We start from the raw sequence: 15,613 nt of genomic DNA on the forward strand, positions 1-15,613 counted from the left end.
GGGTTAATGTTCTTTGAAGAAATACAAAATGCTCTGGTGTAATAAAAATAGCTGGACATGGTTTTTAGTTGACTCAAACTGATTTTTTGAGTTCTCAAAAATGATTGCCCTTTAGACACATGTTGTGGATAAAGGCTGCAATCCTTTTGAAGACTTCATACATTAAATCTGTACCACTGAGTTATTTTATAAAATGATAGTACATAAGGAACTCTCTGTAGTTCACTCACCATTTCTCAGAAACCTCAGGTATTAGGAATAACTAGTACGTGTCTTGCCAAAAATTTGTTAGAGGAACAGAGGTAGCCACTACTTTGTGCTTTCTTAAATGGCACATATTCTGTCGATATACCCGTTTAAGGAAACCTTTCAAAAGACTACCAGCTTATTTAAAGATAAAGCGTAATCCTTTTGCAGATTAAAAAAGATCCATAAAGTGATATATATATATATATATATATATATATATATATATATATATATATATATATATATATATATATATATATATAAAGCACCATTCAAAACAAAGAACTTACATTACCAGTGATGAAAAAGCACTTAGCATATGGAACAATAAGACTGTGAGATAAAAGACTTGTTTTCTTTAATTAAATGGGAACTTGGATAATACAATTCACTGAAAAGCAATTTTAATGCATGTGGAAATTGTGTATGGCAGCCGAAGAAATACATATTTAGCTACAGTAAATGAGTATGTTAACTGATGAGAATGGTGAGCAGGATGTTTTTATTTCTACACCTACCTTTGCATACTAAGAACACAAGGTTCATTGTCAACAGGCCGATAAATAGACAAGCACAATAGGTTAACATTTTTACTAACAATGAAATCATGAAAAATCATGAAAAATTTGTGGTTTTCCTATATTTCTAAAACACTATAAAAATGTAAGATTTATTAAGTGGAAAAAAACAAGAAAGCCTTTAATGCCAAACTTCACCAAGTAAAAGTTGTCGAAGTGCTGAAGAAGTCAATGGGATGTGCGCTGATTCTGTATGTTTGTTACTACTTTCCATACTCTAGTGCTGCCTGTAGGGACATGAGGGACTGAATTTAAACTCATCATAAATTTATTTTCACTTAGTCCCTAAGGCAGTGCAATTATTCACTCCCTATTCTGTAAATAACATATGTGTGTATGTGTAAGAAGCTGGTTGTTATTACTGCTTGTTAGAATGCTAAGGTACTTCCACATATGGTGGATCTTATAGGGTGGACCTTTCTATTTTATTGGTACAGACTTCCTACCTACAGGTTAGGGGAGTGTAAGGGATTTCTAAAGATTCTAGCAGTGAGTCCTTTGGGCAAGGGCTGATTGTGTTCACAGGAGACAAAAAGAAGAGACAAGAATCACGTCAAGACACAGTGGAGCGGAATGGAACAGGTGTACAGAATAGAATCTGGAACAGGGCAGATGGAGAATCAGTGACTGGAGTGAAGCTGGATGAAGCGGACAAAGCCTAATAGGATTAACAAGGAAGGATGGTGCAGGTGAGAAGTGGAACAGGAAACAGAACAAGACTGAAGCAGTAGCTAACAAGGGCAGGACTAGTAACAAGACTAAGGGGCCCATTTACTTAGCTCGAGTGAAGGAATAGAAGAAAAAATACTTTGAATTTCGAATGGTTGAATATGGCTACTTCGACCATCGAATAGGCTACTTTGACCTTCGACTTCGAATCGAACGACTATTCGACCATTCGATAGTTAAAGTACTGTCTCTTTAATATATACTTCGACCCCCTAGTTCGCCACCTAAAACCTACCGAGGCCAATGTTAGCCTATGGGGAAGGTCCCCATAGGCTTCCTAACAATTTTCTGATCGAAGGAATATCCTTCGATCGATGGATTAAAATCCATCGGAATAGTGCTAAATCCTAAATCGAAATAGTGCTAAATCCTTCGACTTCGATATTCGAAGGATTTACATTCGGCAGCCAAATATCGAGGGTTAATTAACCCTCGATATTCGACCCTATGTAAATCTGCCCCCTAGTAAAGGAACCAGAACAGAACAAGGCTAGGTATAAGATTAGGAGTAGAAGCAGAAGCCAAGAACAGAAGAACTAGAGACAAGCCTCGGTGCTCATGAAACAAAGGCCAATGCTCAGGTACCAGTTGTGAGGAGGGATGGTCCTATGTACTGTAGGTCAGAGTCAACCCTGGGAGAGGCTTATATAAGAAAACTGTAAAACAAGGAAGAGACTGAAAAGAGGGAGCTTGGGTTACCCCACCTTAGTTCAATCATCTATTGCCATAGGGAGATACACACTTCATCACTGTCAATGATAGAGCAGTATGTATATTTAAAAATAAAAATGTACATTTTAAATTTGGGTTAGCATGAGGAAATGTCAGGATTCCCTGCCATTTTTTCATAATGTGAACACAGCACAGAGAAAGAACAGATTTGCAATGTATACTAAAAATGCATTTATCTGTTCTGTAAATATAAATACAGGTATAAGATAGCAGACTAATAGTAAGGTAATAAACACATATAAATGTGAAGGTGGTTTTATAAATTGCTGTATGAAAATGTTGTAGAGATAATGTGCTGTTATTTAACAATTTGTAAGGCAGTAAAGGGGAATCATTTTACTATTCCTAAGTTAGAAAAAAAATATTACAGACCTATAGATAGTAAAGAAATATTTGTATTAGGCTTGCAAGACAACAGCAGCGTTTAGGTACTGCTTGATCCAAATTTTGAAAGCCTTAATAATGACCATGGTAAAAATTACTGCTTTTTTCTTTTAATTGTAATAGTTTTTGCTTAATGTTTAAAGTTCCACCGCAAGATTCTCACCTTGCCTCATGGCCGGAGCGGCCCTGCATGTTGAATGGAACAGTTATTAGAAACATGTATCAACCCTTTACTTTCCTTATAATACAAAATATATGACATTGCTTTATAATCAGTGAAAATGAAAAACACAGTGGGGCTCATTTATAAACTTTACGCAAGGCAGATTGGTTCACAAAGTGAATATATTTGCCCTGCGGATGGTTACATTTATAAAGCTGATGCAAACAGAATTGCAAATTTTTTTTCACAATGCGAATGTCTATAAGAGCTTTTTAAATATGTCAAAAATCACAAATTGCTTAAATATTTATGTGCACACTCTGCGAATGAATTAAGCCATGACTTTGGTGGTAGAGAAAATATTTGCAAAACAGTTTCACAAAGTGCGAATTTAAGTTACTGTCAATGCTATTTTTGCGCACAACAAGCTCGCACAGTGGGTGCAAACACCCATGTCATTTGCGAGCCATTCGCGAAAATATATTCTCAATGTGAATTCGCAAAAACCAGAAAGACGGGCACAGCAGTGCAATTATTTTAGAAAAAAACATGGGAATTACAACCATTTGCGAATAAATATGCGCTGCGTGAACATTTTAAATGACCGCCAGTTTGTTCTATGCAACACTTTACATGTTGATCCTAAGAAGCCAAAAAAAAGCCACCAGCCGATTCAACATACACATAGGGGCAGATTTATCAAGGGTCAAATTAAAAATTCAAATTTTGTTTTATGGTCAAAACTGTCAACTAGGGAGTTATCCTAATTTGATTTGAGTTTTTTTAAAAAATTCTAATTAGATTTTTGAGATTTATCATACTTTGGCCCTTTAAGAATTAGAATTTGAAAATTTGCCACCTAAAACCTGCCGAATTGCTGTTTAAGTCAATGGGTGCAGTCCAGGGATCAACTTGGAGTTGTTTGCAGCTTCTTGACATTTAAGTTTTTTTCAGAGCAAAACTTGAATTGAGTTTGATCAAACTCAATTCGAATTTGATTTGGGTCGTTTAAATTCGTCAGAGTTGGAAAAATTCTATACATTTTGATTAGTTGAAATTCAAATTTATGGGAGTTTAGGAGAGTTTTAAAAAACTCACATGAATTCGAAATTCGACCCTTGATAAATGTGCCTCATAGACTTTACACAACCTTATTTTTGTAGGGTAGGGACAGTTTTTGAATTTTAAGTGCTTTATTGGACAGTGTGGCTAGAATGAGCCTTTTAGTTTTGTAGTTTTATTACATTTTCCTGTTTATTACATTTTCATTTCTAAGGGGGTTATTTATAAAAGTCAGATTTTTTCTGGTCAAAGTTTTAAAGGGGAAAACACTATTTTTTTTGGAGAATTCTTTTTTTTTTGTGATTTATCAAATCCGAAGGCTGCTTAAAAGTCTGAATAAAAAAGTTCTCAAACCTGCTGAGTTCAAGAAGTCAGTGGCAGATGTCCCGTTTACAATTGAAGATCCAAATCACTGAAAGATCCATTATCCGGAAACCCACAGGTCCCAAGCATTCTGGATAACAGGTCCCATACCTGTATTTCATCGGTTCTAGAATATTAGGTTTAATTATATATGAATATTTACTATAGAGTCATGTGAAAAAGTAACAATACCCCATGACTATTTTTGCCTTTTAAAGAGATGGATTTTTGTTATTGTCACCCCCTCTATTTTGTCACTTAAATTAAAATCACTTAAAAATAAAATGGGAAATATACCCACTTATAGGCCTCCCAATTATTCCAAGCATTGGATTATTGGGGAAAGCTTTGTGGAAACTAGTGGATGTGCTATAACCAATGGAATTGAGAATACAGTACATAGCTATGATAGAAACAGGAGTCATGGCATACATATTAGTTCCTGTTACTTATCCTGTGTAAGGAAGACTTACCTGGTGTCCCAAGATGGCGGCGTGTCCCATGCGGTTCCTCCTGGCACAGTTCTGTGACATCACGCCAGCGTTAGATGAGTTGCCATGTCGGATTGGATGCCAGTGTTGAAACGCCAGCTTCGGATTGGACGCCAGCGTCAAAAATGCCAGCGTGAGGACGCCAGCGTCATGACGTCACCACGTCCGTTTTTGGCGCCAAAGGAGGCATATAAAAGACGCTGGAGCACTTCAGACTTTGTCCTACAATAAGTTCTTCCTTGTGAGTTCCTGGGTGCACTTCTAGTGATTCTATTATTCGTGATCCTGTGTTTGACCCTTGCCTGATACCGTGTACTGGATCTTTGCTGCCTGAACCGACCATATTGCCTGAACTCTTTTGTCTAATCCTTATCTGTACCTCAAACTATTGGACTGGTGCTTCCTCCTAGGTCCGCTACTCCTGACTGAGCCTTCAGGCCCCTTACATCCTGTAGTTCAAATAATAAAGGATCAAAAACGTAACCATAAAAATTTGAGTTTGGGGTCAGAGTTGCCAAAAGGGAATCTTATATTTAATGTGAATATCTAACGAAATTAACTTCTACGCAAGAACATGAATTCATATTTTGATGCCTACAATTATTATTGTTTTTTTCTTAAATACAGAAGTAGCTGTTTTAAGAATTTAAGAATTCCATATCATGATGTGGTTTTGATGTGGTTCTTTAAAGGGGTTGTTCACCTTCCAAACACTTTTTTCAATTCAGTTGTTTTTAGATTGAAACCCTAGAAATAAAGACTTTTTTCAATTACTTTCCATTATTTATTTTTTACTGTTTTTCCAAAATCTAAGTTTAAAGTTGAATGTTCCTGTCTCTGGAGTTTGAGTCTGGCAGCTCAGTAATTCAGGCGCAGACTCTAAACTGTTATAATTTTGTGATATTGAGTTGATACATTTCTCAGCAGCATCTCTGGAGCATTAGCAACTATTGTATCAATTCTAACAGCTGCCTGTAATGAAACCCAGAGATTCTGCTCAGCAGGGACAAACATAACAAATGTATCAACTAAATGTATCCATTTAGAACAGTTTACAGGGTCGGCGACCCCTCCTCCCAGGGCTGCTTTAGAAGGTGAAAAAAGACACTTGACACTTCAATATTAGAAAAATGGTGACACATAGAAAATAGAAAGTCATTGGAAAAAGTCATTATTTCTGACAATCTATCTGAAACCAACTAGTTGTTTGAAAGTGAACCACCCCTTTAAGTATCTGCCATATAAATCTGCCTTTGGCTATGTGCATGCTGAATGAAATGCGTCAGGAATTTTTGGTTGATAAATAATGTTTTACTTTATCTGTTGGCTTAACTGGTTTTATCATGACTACATATTTATCATGACTATCGTCTAATCAGTTATATCTAGTTTAAAAGTAACAAACATCTTCCAGTGTTATAAACCACAATTTTAAATCATACAGTCCAACAATAAATATTGAAAAACAATATGCTCTATCTATCTCTCTATCTATATTGCAATAATCAATTATTTTGTCAAAAATGAATAAGCCGCTGCACTCCAAATGAATCATAAACACATAATGCATTAATTATAATGATCAAAACAAATTCAGTTATTTAAGTTGAAGTTTCAGTCCTTTTGTCTTGTGGAAGGTTCCTGTGAGCATTGAACTGTTGCATTAAATAAAAGAATTTCTTTTGATCATTCTCATGAAGTCCTTTGGGTGCGTCATATTTCCACAGACTTACCCTGCAGCACCTTTCTTGTTACTTTTACTTTGCCTGGGTTTCATCTTTTCATATTGGACATATAAGGGGTAATTTACAGTGCAGTTGTGCCAATTTCCCCACATTAATTGTGTGAAAAAAAACATCATACAGTTAGGGGCTTCTCTATCAAAATCTGAAATTTTTGAGTATTTAAATAAAAAAATCCAACTAAACTAAAATCCACAATATGACCTTATTTATTAATAAAAAAGCATGATTTAATTGGATCGGGGACAAACTTGATAAAATCTAGTGAAAAGCCGAATCGTACAATTTTTTTTGGAGTTTTTTCCCCAAATCACTAGATTTTTCTAGCTATTTCCCAAAAACCCCAAAATACTCAGATTTTCAGAAAAAATTCAAAGCAGACCACAGAAACGTATCCAAATAGGATAGGGACCTCTCCCAATGACTTATATACAACTTCAGCAGGTCTATACCCCGTCGTTGGGGTATAGAAAATCCTGAAGAATTCAAGGTTTTTTTGTTGTGGGTTTATACTAGGTTGGCTACACAGGGTCAGGCTTTACAGCCTCTTTATCACAGTGCTGCTGCTTCCTTTTATGTTCAGGTATGTGACTATACAATAACAATCCTCCAATCCTCCACCAAACTGCAAAACTCCTCTTCTGCACCGCTCTGTGCTGCTCATTTTTTTTAATTGTGCTTTTAACATACTCTCTTACTTGATTATGTGTGGCCCTTGCCTACCTGCCTTCCCTGCACAAACAGAATGATCTGTGCCAGGATTGCTTGCAAGATTAACCTTTAAACCCCCAGAGCTGGATTGTTAGTGTTAGCACAACAGTTTAGGGTTATAAGGGAAGAACATGGAATCCTAAATATAAATAAAACTACAGTCTATATTGGTGGTTAATTTGTGTTACCAGTCCTAGCTGATGATTTATTGGCTAGGCCAGTGAATTACAGTGAAATCCTTGTTTATGAAATTCATTTGATCTTTTTCGAGATATGTTGGAAGTACGGTACCTCCAATGTTCTTATATAGGGTATACAGAGAGTTAATCATTGTTGGCCTGCATTCCCAAATAAATGTAAAGCAAACGTGTGTACATTGCTGTTTAACTGCCACACAAATGCACTAGTCAGATACAAATTGACAGTTTCCCCCACATTTAAGTTTTTCTCTTAGATAACATAATTGTGGTTACAGTCTGACTTGTACTTAATGCCTCAAAAACCATAATGCACTAATTAGCTTTGCAATGTCAACTTTGTTATCACGTGATTTGCTTGCCAAGTCGATAGTTGCTTTTGATGCAATGCACTGTGAAGTCTCAATTTCAAGATGTTGCACATATTTTCACCTACAAAGTAGTGTTTATGCTAGAATTCCAGTGGCACAAATTATGCTTGGAATATAAAGAAAATCTGTGTAAAAAGGCCGCAGAATGCTTCAAAGTGGAGAGAATTGGGTAGGATGATGGGAGACTGTTGGAGATGGCCAAAATTGAGTAACTTCCAAAAAATAGGGGATGATTATATGAATGCTAATTATCTGCTGGTACATTTCATAAACTAAAACCCACAGTTTCTTTAGTTATTGTTGGTGTTATTTCTTCCACTTTTTTTCCTCTCCCAGCACACCAATGTTTATAGCATCAAAAATGGCATTCACGTGTTATTGACTATGTGCACTTTTTTTGCGTGTGCAAAACTTAAAGGAAACTCTAAGGGGCATATTTTTTAAACTGTAAACTTTTTTGGGTTGAGCTTTTTGATGCCACAAATCTGAAAAAATTGTGGGGAAAAGCCTCAGCTTATTTATTATATATGATATATATATATATATATATATATATTATATATATAATATTAAATCTGTCCACTTATGCAGCGTACTTTGCACCTTACCCATTGTGATTAATCAAGTAAGACAGAACTGGTACATAGGAACTAGGGGAAAGTTTGTAAAGAACGTGTACAGTTGTGTTCAGAATAATAGCAGTGTAAATAAAAAAGTGAATAAAGCTAAAAATCCTTATACAGGTATGGGATCCGTTATCCAGAAACCTGTTATCAAGATCTGAATTACAGAAAGATCATCTCCCATTGACTCCATTTTATCCAAATAGTACAAATGATTTTTCCTTTTGTCTGTAATAATAAAACAATGCCTTGTACTTGATCCAAACTAAGATATAATTAATCCTTATTGGAAGCAAAACCAGCCTATTGTCTTTATTTAATATTTACATGCTTAAGGTATGAAGATCAAAATTACAGAAAGATCTGTAATTTAGAAAGCCTCAGGTCCCAAGCATTCTGGATAACAGGTCCCATACCTGCAATAGCTTTTATTTCCATACACAAAAATGCATTGTGAACACTGCACATTCTATTCCAAATCAAAACATGAAGAAAAGTTATCAAATTTGTGTTATTCCTTTACAGAATGTGAAGAAAAGGGAATAAAATCACTGAACTAATATTTAGTTGTATAATCAGTGTTTCTGAGAACTGCTGCACATCAGAGTCAACCAACTTCTGGCACCTGTTACATTCCACAATTCTTCTGCATTTCTTGGTTTTGCCTCAGAAACCGCATTTTTTATGTCATCCACAAGTTTTCTATTGGATTAAAGTCCGGGGATTGGGCTGGTCACTCCATAACATCAATATTGTTGTCTGGAACCAAGATGTTGCTCGTTTACTGGTGTGTTTGGGGTCGTTGTCTTGTTGAAACACCCATTTAAAGGGCATTTCCTCTCTGGCAATAGCAATATGACCTCAAGTATTTTGATGTATTGAAACTGATCCATGATCCCTGGAATGTGATAAATAGGCCCAACACCATAGTATCATGATGCTTGTGCCACCATACTTCACTGTCTTGAATTCAGTGTTTGGGGGTCATCTGACAAACTGTCAAAACCCAAAAAGAACAATCATGTCCACAAAATGTTGCGCCATTTCTCGATAGGCCAGTCAATGTGTTTTTTGCAAAAATGTACCCTCTTCAGCACATCTTTTTTTCAACAATGGGACTTTGCCGGGGCTTCTTGCCGATAGCTTGGCTTCACATAGGCGTCTTCTAATTGTAACATTACTCACAGGTAATTTTAGACCTTTTTTGATCTTCCTGTAACTGATCATTGCCATTTTGGCTATTCTTCTATCCATTTGAATATTAGTTTTCCGTTTTCTTCCAGGTCTTTCAGGTTTTGGTTGCCATATTAAAGCATTTGAGATCATTTTAGCTGAGCAGCCTATTATTTTTTGCACTTCTTTATATGTTTTCCCCTTTTCAATCAACTTTTTAATCAAAGTACGCTAGTCTTCTGAACAATGTCTGGAACAACCCATTTTACTTAGATTTTCAGATAGAAATGCACTATAACCAGCATGCACAACATTTGCTGACTTTCTTCATTAAATAAGGGCTTTAATTGACATCTGTTTTTTCGCAGAATGAATGACCCCACTAATTGATCTACACACTGGTATTATTTGGAACAAGCTATTATTATATTGAACACTGCTATTATTTGGAACAAGCCTCAATTAATGATTCAATTACACAGAATCAGCAGCATGCATGTCATGACTGTTGGGTTGTTTGTTGCCACTGTGAGTGTTTAAATACCTGTCCTTGCTTTTGTAAATGAGCTCTTGTGTCTTTTCTTTACCCCTATAGTATATTGGGATCTTCATTTTATGGCAAGACCACTCTAGTTTATTATCCTCTTATTACGATTGGTATCCCAAATCCAGAACAATCAAGGTCCCGGTCGCGGTTCAGTCTTCCATCTATAACAGCCACCTTTCACTTCGGGAGGAGCCCTCTGCTACTTGGGTAGTGAGTAGCCAGGAAGAGAGTTGTGGACAGGCAAGGAAACCATACATCGTACAGGAATGTAGAACAAGAAGCTAAGTCGGAGTCACAGGTTGGGTCAAAACACCAAACGGGCAGAGCAGTACTGTATCAGGAGATGGAAGCGTAGTCGGGATCACAGGCTGGGTCAGAATACCAATAAGACGAGATCTGAAAGATTGGTCAAATACAGGCAGAGGTCAGGACAGGCAGCAAACAAGACTTGGTCAGGGTCAGGCAGGGTCAAGAACAACTTAGACTCAGAAATCGCACCTTTACGTTGGGCAATTGAAACAAGACAGGTGTACCTTAAAATATTCAAACTTTGCAGCAAAACGCAATGATGTCAGATGCGACTGTGTCAAACCCGGAAGTGTGCAGAGTCCGTGCTTAGAGAGGAGCGGCATACGAGGAGGAAGAAAAATATGGCGGGTATCCCCGATGGAAGCGCGGCGGGCATTCTTGCCATGCTCCAGAAGGTAATATTGTTACACCTCTCTTCTCTAATGAAACCCAAAAGTTTGCCCAAATAAAAATGTTAGGACTTTTTTGAGAGCGGTTGTGTTTCCTGTTTATGCTGGATGTGTTTCCCAGCAGTGGGGATAGCAGTTTGCACATGGTGATACTAAAAATGTGATGGAATGCAGTGTATCGTGCTTTAACTCTTTGTGTTATTGCCTCATACATTATCGTCATTGACAACTTTGTGCTTCTTATTATGTGGCAAGAGTTTGGTTTCAGCAGGACAATAACCCCATGCACAATGTAAGACCCATACAGAACTGTTTTGTAAAGATGATGGTATAATAACTTGAGTGGCCTGCACAGAGCCCTGAGAGCTATGTGAGGCAGGCCTGATCTCCATGAATTCAACCCATATCCCACCAGCCAACAACAATGTTTCCATATGTAGTGGAAAACTTCTCCAGAAGAGTAAAATGTAAAAACTGTTTTAGCAGCAAACAACTTTATAATGATACCCTTGGTTTTGAAATAAGCAGTTGTTCAGACAAGTGTCGACATACTTGTAAACATAAAGTGTAGTTTAACGGTTTTACTACATTAACAATTTTATTATATCTTAAAATACGGTCCAACACCCTGTCCATTAATCACCAACATCCCTTCCATTACTAATTGATAGAAATCCAGGCAATTGCAATGATATGTAAAGGAATAAAGCAAAAGAGGCAGCCTTGAATAGACATATAGAAATCTTTTACATTTTTTTATTGCATTAATACTTGTTATTATTTAAACTCGCGGAAGCTTACAGCCCAAAGAGCGCAAGGGAGAGATGATTTTCAGCATGTGGTCATCAGAACGAATAAATGTGTTCGTTAATCTGTCTAAAGGATGGAAACCGTGAAATAGAAAAAGGACTAAAAGTTCTTTACAGAGGAAAATTGTAGGAGTACATATCACAGAACTAACAAATGTCAGAGAAAAATAAGAAGCGCCTTTTAAACATCAAATGAATCACATATTGATAGCATAACCGCAATCTCCTGCAAGATAATGCACTGTAGCAGCCCGCTGAATTCTTTTGAGCTAATAAAATAAAAAGCTTTACCAGTGGAACATAGACAACACCACTTCAAAGCACAGCAACATATATTCCAATTGCTTCACCTTGATGCTTTGCTTTTGACAGCTGCTGCCAATGGTTTAGGAATACTAAACTGGGAGAACTGTTTTAGGTTGTTAATTTATCCCAAGATACTTCTTTATCACAGTCTTCTGCTTAAAGTATCACTTCTTGACACTCAATGGAATTGTTCCGCCATAAGCTAATTTATCTGAATCTATTTTATTGAGATATGATTTTGATGGCAATAATACAGTATAGTTTCATATGTGAAGCTCTTCCGCACAAGACTTCCCATTTGACAGTCTTGTGTAAAGTTTACATTCAATGCAAGGTATATTATAAAGACAATCTATTAGATAATACTAAATGGAGCTAAATTAAATTGATTAGATAAAATGAAATCCACAGAACATGTAACAAATGTCATACACTATGACACTGCCAACAACAGCCCTCATTAAAAATGTTAGCACCGGATGAATATAGGCTGTGTTTATTTTTATCTTCCTCTTTTATCTTCCTAATGAAAGAAAAAACTGCTTAATATATCATTTTTTCACCCTAACATAGTTTTTTTATTGAAATTGTAACTCTAGAAATTTGTTCTTCGTCTATATTACACATGAGAAAGAGGATGGCACACCGCCTCTTGGAGTTATATATAACTGTTTATTCAACCATTAAAAAGTTAGGTAGCTGGAGTGCATGAGATGCCTGAAGCTTTTCGGGAATACCCCTTAATCATTGGCTTTGTCTATATTGACATATACTATAAAACTATGTCACATACATATCTCCCTGTATGAAAAACAATGTATCCTTTACATGAGCAGGAAAGTTGGAGCTGTAACAACCTGTTGGAGGTGAGGTAGCTGGAATGAAATCCTTTGAGAACAGGAGAGCCCCTACTGGTACTGGATTTCACTGATGCCTTTCTGGGGCCCCACAACTTTCTGTGATGGACACCAACAGGGAACTTGAACACTCCAGATGTTAATCCAATGTGCAATGTTGTCACAGTTTGCTGTGTTGCTCTGCATTTGTCCTCTTCTGTCGTAAAGATACATTTGTAGTTAACTCTTCAAAATCTCTTTTAACCGTGCAATAACAGCTTTAATGAATGTTTCCTGGAATAGCGTTATGTTCAGAGTAAATGGAATACTTTTAGTATTTTGTCTCAATGGCAGAATATATAGATAACTGCAGTAATTAAGGCACAAGCACATGATTATATCTTCCAAATACTGACGCCATTATAGTGAGATCATTATTGGAGTGTACTCACATCAATGGCTTTTATGAGAAAAGATAAAATGCCACAAAATGTAACAATTCTTGTGTGAATGCGAATTTTTAACCTTATAATCAAGTGGCCAGAAAATGTACAAGATTATATTCTAAATACATGACATGACAGTTTGCTGTGTGCCATAACCACATGTAATTGACAATGATGTTCTATAGATGACTGGGAAATTCTTGACCCCCAACTGATCGGGCATCGTAAAAGTTTTTTTTTTTAATTCCAGGTGCACTAGGTGGAGATTCTTTTAAATAATGGGCCAAATAATGGACCATGTTTGGCCATGTTTAAATTCTGTTTTTGTGCATAGATGTCTACACATATCTTTTTTTGCTTTCTGTTAAAAACTCTGTCTCTTAATAAGTGGAAAATACCATTATGAGATATGTTATCCGGACACGTGTTATCCAGAAAGCTCCAAATTACTGATAAGCCTTCTCTCATAGACTCCATTTTATCCAAATAATCCCAATTTTTAAAAGGATTTACATTTTCTCTGTAATAATAACACAATACCTTGATCCAAACTAAGATATAATTAATCCTTATTGGAAGCAGCTTATTGGGTTTATTTAATGCTTACATGATTTTCTAGTAGACTTAAGTTAAGAAGATCCAAATTACAGAATTCATTATCCGGAAAGCCCCAGGTCCCGAGCATTCTGGGTAACAGGTTCTATACCTATAATGTATGTGGCACCATCTGCAATGAATTGTTATGTTCTTTGGAAACTCCACTTTCTTCTCTCACTCCATAAACATATAGACAAGTTAACTGGCTTCTGATGAAATGTATCCTAGTGTGTTGTTAGGAAATTAAAATGTAAAATCCTTTGAGGCAGGGATGGAGGTGAATAATGAACATTCTCTGGATAAGGATAATCATAATAATTGTTATATTGCCATCTTATTACAGATATGAACATGATGTTCACATCTGTTTTTGAGTCAAATGTGCAGTGTGTATAGTACAACCAGAATAATGCAACTTCCCCAAACAGCAACCCTATGTTATATTCTTACAACTGTGGTTTAACCACTGACTGCATTTTGCCTCTTTCATTTTTTCGGACTATGAGTGGCAGGCAGAAAAGGAGAAATAAACATATGGAAATGCATAAGAATTCAAAGTGAATATGGAGGAGAAAAAATATTGTTTTTGTTTTTAAATAAATAGAAAAGACATGAGAAACTATGAAGCCAATTTATCAGTTATTTTTTTTACAAGCAGTATCAATGTGTACTGTTCATAAAAGCGATAACAGTTTTCCTACTGAACAATTTATCATGCTGGATTGAATCTCTGCTGTTGAGCTGAGAGTACCGGTGCTTAAAACTGAATCTGAAAATGAGTGTGTTTGAATGTGTAAAGCAGCCAAATGCATACAGACCAACTGGCCCATTCATCCGCTTTATGGGTTTATGTCATTTTATTAACATTTTTATGACAGTCAGGAAAGGGTTAATTACTATGGGGCCGATTCACTAACTTCGAGTGAAGGATTCGAAGGTAAAAAACGTCGAATTTCGAAGTTTTTTTTGGACTACTTCGACCATCGAATGGGCAACTTCGACCTTCGACTACGACTATGACTTCGAATCGAAGGATTCGAAGTAAAAATCGTTCGACTATTCAACCATTCGATAGTCGAAGTACTGTCTCTTTAAAAAAAACTTCGACCCCCTAGTTCGGCATCTAAAAGCTACCCCCATAGGTCCTCATAGGCTTGGCTAACTTTTTTTGATCGAAGGATATTCCATTTGATCGTTGGATTAAAATCCTTAGAATCGTTAGATTCAAAGGATTTTATCGTTCGATCGAAGGAATTATCCTTCGATCGTTCGATCGAACTATCTGCGCTAAATCCTTTGATTTCGATATTCGAAGTCGAAGGATTTTAATTCCTAGTCGAATATCGATATTCGACCCTTAGTGAATCGGCCCCCAAAACTTGACTTTTTCTCACTTTATTAAAAAAAATACAACTAGACTCCCAAACAAGAATGCCCTTAATTTACCAATAATTATTCTCGATAAAATCAGTGTGACAAAAAGTTGCAGCAAAATCGAGCATCAATTCTAACCGTGCAGCTTATTCAAATTGTTGCTCTGAAAACTCTAATTTATAGGATTATTGAATGAAATCCAGCACAAACAGCCTGCAAACAATTCAATTCATGTGTGCTTCAAGAGTGGTAAACAGCTATTTTGTACCTCTGCCAGGGCAAATAGATGCAGAACAACAAAAGCAGCAGCACTCTGGTAATTTGAAAAAAGTGAATCTTTACTAGGGATGGGTGAATTTTTTCGTCTTGTTTTGCCGCGGAAATGGCGCCCATAGACCTGCATGGCGTCGTGCGTCAAAAAAATTACGCTTG

Source organism: Xenopus laevis, chromosome 9_10S (genome assembly GCF_017654675.1).
Source record: "Xenopus laevis strain J_2021 chromosome 9_10S, Xenopus_laevis_v10.1, whole genome shotgun sequence".
Classification (NCBI taxonomy): domain Eukaryota; kingdom Metazoa; phylum Chordata; class Amphibia; order Anura; family Pipidae; genus Xenopus; species Xenopus laevis.